Here is a 7,627-nt window from a genome sequence, read left to right on the forward strand (position 1 = left end):
GTCTTCCCGACGCCGTAGCTGGCCCGCGACACCGCGGTCAGCCACAACCGTTTGGATTTGTTTGCTCATGACGCCGTGATAGCCCAGAACGGAGCTATCAACATCAAGGAACTGTTTTACAAGGTTATTTTGATAACTGAAGATTTTTAGGTACTGTATTGTGGATTTTTATCATTTTGGTCTTGTCTTAAGTATATAAAAATATTGGATATTTTTCTAAACTGGTGTGGTGTCCTTTGGTAGTGCTTACACTGTATTACTGTTGGTTATGTGCAAATACTTTACACACTGCCTCTAAGATAAGCCTGACTGCTCGTGCAGAGCTACCAAGGGGGTGAGCAGGGGTTATTTTAGGAGTGTAACTCCCTTATCCTGACTAGGAAGAAGGGTTCCTATTTGGACAAAGGTGCAAGCCCTTGCCAACTAGAGACCCCCATTTCTAACACATATCCTATGTATTAGCTGTAGGTTTATTCAAGCTTGAAGGACAAATATTTCCTATTGTGCATAAAACCGTATCTCAGTTTCCTTAAAACTCTTTCAACAATGGCTGACGAAGTCATTCCTGTGCCAGCACAACATGGGAATGCAGTGGAGGAAGGAGAACAAAAAGGTGAAATAAACATTTCAGAAAATGTCAGAACTGCCCCTATTTTAAAACTAGCAGACTATGGTGTCACTGTAAGGGGTGGGACAGTAACTTTCGTGATTGAGGCACATGAATCATACAAGACAGAGGTATTCTATTCATGGGTCAAACTGCCACCAGCAGATGCACATATAAACATGTTTAATTTTAACACTGAAGATAAAACACCAGAGGAATACTGTTCATATGAGTACATTGAAGATCTGCTTACCTACCATCAGCCCATAAACTGGTTTAAAGGTGCCCTCCCACACACAAAAGATAAAGTATGGTTCGGTCCGCTGGGCAGAGATGGAGCGACTTGGCTGGTCCTAGCGGCTTACACACCGTATCCTGACATTGACACAATGCCAATAATAAATCTTTACAGAAACCTGACACAGTTTGTTATGAAAATACTCACACTTCAACCAACATGGACTACACCAGCAAGACAAATTCAGGGATCTACAACTAAAATAACTCCACAAATGCTACACACAGTAATGGGTAAAATGCCCACTAGATGTGGGCAAATGCCATTCTGGAGAGCTCAGAAAATCACTTAGTTAGAGGCAGTGTTTCCACACACAAGCCCTCAAGAAAAACACACAAAACTAACAATTTGCTTGCCAATAGGCATAGCTCCCCAGATAGAGGATTGCACCTCCTAGGGTACATTTTTCAGTAATATATATTCTAGAACTCATGGTATCCCTTCAATATCAGTAATACCACATGTATTAAGACAAATACAGAATGAGTATGGAGCAGAACTCGCTCTGAACTTAGAGATGAAATGTTTAGGAAATTTTGCCCAGGTATCAACTATTATATTAGCAAACATAAATGGGGAGGCAGCAACAATATGCCAACGCCTGAAGGATTTCACTCCTTTACAAAAGGAACGTGAGTTACCTAGAATTATCGAAGACACATATGCCAAATTACGTAGATATAGTTTGGGAGCTAGGGGAACAAAACCTCAACTCATGGGTGGTCCTGAAAAGGATAACACCAAGCAAGAACCTAATTCTTCCAAGAAGAAATGGGATAATAAAAAACAAAAAATAGAAAAAATAAGTCACAATCCAATAGTAGTTCTTCTCAACAGGTGCACTCCAAAAGAAGGTACAACCTTGGGAATCATGATGACATTGAAAAACCTGACAGGTATCAGGATACTGATACACATTCCTCTCGTTCCTTTCAGGGTTCATCAAAAAACTCTGAGAGAGAAGGACATTCAGAAGACAGACAAGAAGAACGGACAAAGTCCAGGGACACACAGCGTACTTTGGACTATAATATAAAAAAAGAAGATAAACCAAAATCATAACCTCAATTTAAAAAGAGGAAGGTAGCAGGGCTTAAAGTTAGACATGGCCAGAATTCTGAGGACTTAACTTCTGAATGAGCACTGGATCAGGGGAAACAAATAATTGTCATGACTTTGGTACCGGCCTTAGAGGCTGTTACAAAAGCTAGCATTCTGAACGCAAAAACGCTATATCCGCATTGGATACAATGGGCTAATTCTCTCACTGCAACAGATGTAGTCTGCAAATTAGATTCTACACTAAAACACAAGCATTCCTGCAATATGAACAAGAATAACCTCTCCCAAATGAAATAATGCCTCTAGATCAGAATGAATACATCATTTACACTGATGGTTCTGCTCAGCCTGCAATAGGAAGTAAACAGCAATACAGCGCAGCTTGTGCAATTGTAAAAGGACGTTTGCAGGACTGCAAGTTCCATTCTAGCAGTACAAAGACACAGTCTCTAGGAGATTGCACGGCACAGCTGGCAGAATTAAAAGCATGATTGGAATGTTTTAGGGATGGTAAAACTTTGAACTGTATATGAGTGCTACTTTCTGAAGAGTTTTTTTTTAATGATCTATTATGAAATATTATTATTTTTACAAATTGTAAATATTTTGATTAATCTACAATACGTTTACTTATTTTTTTTGTTGAAGGCTTAGAGCAGTACATTTGTTTGTTAACCCAGTTTCCTGACATTTTTCCCAGTCAAAAGCGCTAGTGCCCTCATTTTAGTTAGGGAGTTATTAATATTTTCTGTAAAGTAAATATCACTATTTACCAAATATTATATTTTTTCATGTTCAGTATAAATATTTTCCTCATAGTATAGCCTCTTGCTACTGGTTTTTATTAGCTCATTTTAACTGGTGGATGCCCAGTAGTTTTGTTTATTTCAACAAATGCAGAGGTATGACATCAGAGGTCAGCCTCAGGTCTGTTTAGATTAGTTGACCAATCTCTAAACATCCAAAAAAAATCTCAAAGTGAACATGCTTAGTGACACCCAATGGGACAGCTAAATCTATACTGTAGCATTTGGAATCATGCACTCTCAGAGGGTTAACACACCTGAGGCTGACCTCTGATGTCATCACGCTTACTTACGCGTACAACACCAGATCCGGAACCTGGCTTGCAATAAGTATTCAGACATGAGAATCAGCCAGGGGCACATCTCTTGGATCCCGTGTCAGGACCAAAGTAGGTATGCAACACAGACGGTGGACCTTGACAAAGTAAGTGGGAACGGGATTAGCCTGATGATTTTTTCACCATAACCCTATGAGACATTGATCGGACAGGGGTCTCTCATCTAATTTTATACCTCTCATTTAGAAAGTGACTACAGGCACAGCCCCCTCATGGGATCCATGTTACTCGGTTCAAATCCAGATTGAGTAAGCTATTAGATTTTCATGACATTTTATTAAATTGTTTTCTGCACATTAGTTCTGACATCTCTGCCATTTTGTCTCTTTGCCAGAAAAAGATTGTTTGCATCTAAGTGATCTCAAAAAATGTTCTTGAATATTCAAGAAGTCATGTGCGATCAAAGCATGGTGACTCACGAATATATGGTAATATTAAGTGCTAAAATTGAGCACATATTTTACAGTGCATGCAAAACTGGAAAAACTTTTGCACGCAAAAAATACAATTACTAACATTTATGCCACTTTTCCAGTGCCTTTTCAGTGAGCAGTGATAAGAAGCCAAACTCACTGGTGCCATGCCCGGATAATTGATCTTTGTGTATGCAGAAGCTTTAACAAGAAAGTGTGATGATGGTTCTACAACACAAACTGCATTATTGAAACATGAATGCTCAGTAATGCTCTATTACTTACCGGTAATCTTCATTACTCCGGGTCCCGTTGTCCTCGTCCCCTTCAATAACAGATTGAAGATTACTATCTCCCGACAGAAAAAAAGAGCAGAAGGCATGCTGGGAACCTAATACTGCCCCTCCCACCGGGAGTACATAAGCAGTACTTACCCAGCATCCCGTCTGTACAACCAAGCCCAGACAGGAAGGCCGGTCGCCCAGGAGGGAGGGAGGGGCGTATGAAGGGGACGAGGACAACGGGACCCGGAGTAATGAAGATTACCGGTAAGTAATAGAGCATTACCCCCAGGTCCCTTATGTCCTCGTCCCCTTCATTAACAGATTGGAGAATACCAAAGCAGAAAAACCGGCCTTCCAAAACCAAAAGCACACCCAGGAAACCACACCAACGCAGCAACCCAAGGGAGCACTGAGAAGGAGGCAAGGGGAGACCGCAGGAAGCAACCGGCCAGCACCAAACCAGGACCGGAGACAATCCATAAAACAACACAAGGCCAGGACCACAAAAATGAGGCCACCAACTAGAGAAACAGGAGACAGGACAACCAGGCCAAACGACACGGCCAAGGACGGACAAGCCCGTCCAGCCCAGAACCACCAGGAAGGCACACAGGACCCGGCAGCCGAACAGACACCGAGCAAATCCCGACCCCCCCGGAGAAGGCCAAAGAAAGAAGGCCAGCCCAGGCAACGAGGCGCAGCCCCAAGCACCCAGACCAACAAAAAAGGAGGAAGGCTCAGGCCAGAAACCGGCCCACCACACCAAACCGAACGACCCGGCCAGACGAAAGCACAGAGAAGAAAGCCAACGAACCCCGCAGAGGAGGCCAGGGCCGGGGATGAACCACAGCAAGAGCCTGTGAGCAGAATAGGAACCAGACCCCAACCAGACCAAAAAGGACCGGGAAGGAGACAGAAACCCAAAAACCCCAGTAGGACAAAGCCCCCACAGGGAAGAAAAACCGCCAACCGAACAGAGTGGCCAAAACCCAGAACAGGCGGAGCAGAAGGAGCAATCCGGAACCGAACCGGAACCTCAAGACAGAGGGCAGAAAAAAACAGAAGCCAAGAATGAGGACGACCGCACAGGCACCCAACACCCAGGCCAAGCACACTGCAAGGGCCAGAGCCATGGAACAAAAAGCCCCAGGGCGCATACCACCCAGACCGGAAAACCACCAGGTCCGACCCCACATAATACCGAAGAGGAGCCAAGAGACAGCAAAAAATGAGGGCAACAAGGGACAAGGAACCAGGAATCCAGGACCGAAACCCAGCAACCCGCAAGGGCAGGAGGACCCACAGGCCCAACCAACCCTGGAAGAAGCCCACGTAGAGCCCAGGGCAAAGAAAAGGCAGGGAGGCCGAACGAGACCCCCAGCAACCCAACGCCGGACCAAACAGAAGGCCGGAAGAAAGAACAAGCACAGGAAACCACCAAAACGGAAACCCGAGGAAGCAGAGAAGCAGAGGGCCAAGCAGCAGAAGAACCCGGACACCCATGAGTCAGGAGGGAGAGCACGACAAGGAGGCCCAGCCAGAGAACACTCAGAACTAGAAGGAAACCCGCAGACCAGGAGCAACAGGAGGCAACCCCGGAGGAGCCAACCCAGAAGCCCCGAAAACCCAGACCCACACAGGGCCGGACTAGGGACCCTCAGTCCAGGAAAAAAGAAGAGGGCGGTCAGCCAGACAGGAGCAACGGGGAACCGAAGCACAACAGCACCCAACCGAACCCCAGGAACCAGGCAGAGACACGGACACCCAACTAGAGGTGAACCAAACCCAGGAAAAAAGCGCCGGCATGAGCAGGCCCAGAAGGACCCACCAGAACACGACACGAAACCAAGAGAGCACCCCGCCAGGATCCACCGAGAGAGCACAGACCAGGAAACTCATCCGAAAAAAGGCGACCACCAGACGCCCAAAACCAGCAGAAACCGGAAACCCCTGCATACCAAAAGAGGGGAAACCAGAGCCAAGTCAAGGACACAGCACCAGCGAAAGAGAGCCAGGCCCCAAACAAACCAGACATGAACGCCAGAGAGCCAAAACGCGAACCGCCACTGGAAACACACCCCAGGGGGGACGCAAAAGGAAAGGGAGAGCAGGGCCCAACCCAAACCGTCGGAGAAGCCGACTGCCACAGGCACCCCCAGGGAGCCACAAGCAGGAAAAAACCTGTTCCGACCCAGCTGAACCACAGAGAGTAGGAGCGCCACAGTCAATAGGAGGGGCGACCAGGACCCACCGAAAGAAGCCAAATACAAGCCCAGAAAACGAGCAGGAGCGCCGCAGCAGCAGAGGAGCACAAGGTCACACCAAGGAACCCCAGAAACCAGGAAACAGCAGTGCCAGAGCCATGAGCAACCAAAAAACAATAGCAACCAGCACGGAAGAAGCCAGAAACAGACGCAAAAAGGAGGCAGCAACAGCAAAAGAAGCCCCCCAGCATATGGCAACACCGAACTCCAGGGAGGGCAGACCCCCGAAGGGAAGGGGACACCGTACCCCAGCGGACAGAGCGAGCAACCCCGAAGAGAGGCAGAAATAACCCACGGCACAGCCAAACACGGCCCACAACCAGCTGAACCGGACGGCAGCAGGGGAACAGAGCCAGCCGCACAGGCAAGGACCCCCGGGGAGGGAAACCAACCTAGGAACCCAGCCCACTCCAGGCCAGACCACAGCACGGGTCCCAACAACACCCAGCATCAGGACGGCGCAGAAAAGCCAAAAAACAGGCAGACCCCGGCATGACCAAGAGAGCAAGAGAGGGCAAGCTCAGGCGGACAAGAGAGGACCAAGACCCCAGACACACAACCCAGGGAGGCCACGTCCCACAGAGGCAAAGCGGCAGCAAGCAAGAAAGCCCACAGACACCCAGTGGAGCAACACAGAAGCCCCGGAGGGAAAAGTGGCAATGGGACAAGGCGGCACAGACCCGCTGCAAACGACAGCGGACGCGCAGCGCCAGCCCAGCAGCCAGGGAGCAGGAAGCCGCAGAGGCAGAGAGCCAAACCGGCGACCCGGCCCCCGAAAGAGAGACAAGGCCATAAAAGACAGCCTACACGGTGAACCAAAACAGCGGCATCACCGCACACCCCAGCACACCATCCCAGCCACCCGGAACACCCAGGAAGCCAAGGACGAGGAACAGCCCAACCAGGCAAGAACCCCAGCCCCGTAGACCACACACGAGGGCGGAAGTGGGGACGCAGAACAGCAGCAGAGAGCAAGCAGCACAAGCAGGAGGCCCTAGGTACAAACCCCGGCAACACCAGGAGCCACCGCCACCCAAACAGGCCAAGGGCAACCCGCCAAAAACGGAACAGGAGCGGGAGGACCGGCACCACTATTAAAACATGGAACGCTTCATGAATCTGCGTGTCATCCTTGCGCAGGGGCCATGCTAATCTTCTCTGTGGAAAGGAGTAACCAGCAGCGCGGGATGAGCAGGAAGCGCCCAAAGACAGAGGCGTCCAGCGGCCAACAGCCCCCGAAAGAAAGGGCCACACAGCAGCCCCAGTGCACATCCAACAGAACCCACGAGAGCACCATGGGAACGGAACACCAACACACACCGGGGACAGGACAGAGAGGGGCGGACACGGGGAAAGAGAAGGAGCACACCAACTCTACGTCGCACCACGCAAACACCCGAAGTGCAGCAGAAAACCGCAAGTCACACAGCCACAGAACGGGAACCCGACGCAAAGGTACCGGAGCGCCCCACAAGAATACCAGGGACGGCACCCAAGGATACATACAAGTGCGCAAGGCGCAGGGAGACCAGGCGAACAGCGCAGAAACACAGTA

At 48.9% G+C, this 7,627-nt stretch overlaps 1 pseudogene; it reads right to left on the reverse strand.

Annotated features, from left to right (window-relative positions):
- Positions 1-7,167: 7,167 nt before the first annotated feature.
- LOC146862142 (U6 spliceosomal RNA) lies at positions 7,168-7,238 on the reverse strand (annotated as a pseudogene).
- Between the last annotated feature and the right edge of the window lie 389 nt (positions 7,239-7,627).

The sequence above is a fragment of the Triturus cristatus genome, chromosome 2_2 (assembly GCF_964204655.1).
Source record: "Triturus cristatus chromosome 2_2, aTriCri1.1, whole genome shotgun sequence".
NCBI lineage: Eukaryota > Metazoa > Chordata > Amphibia > Caudata > Salamandridae > Triturus > Triturus cristatus.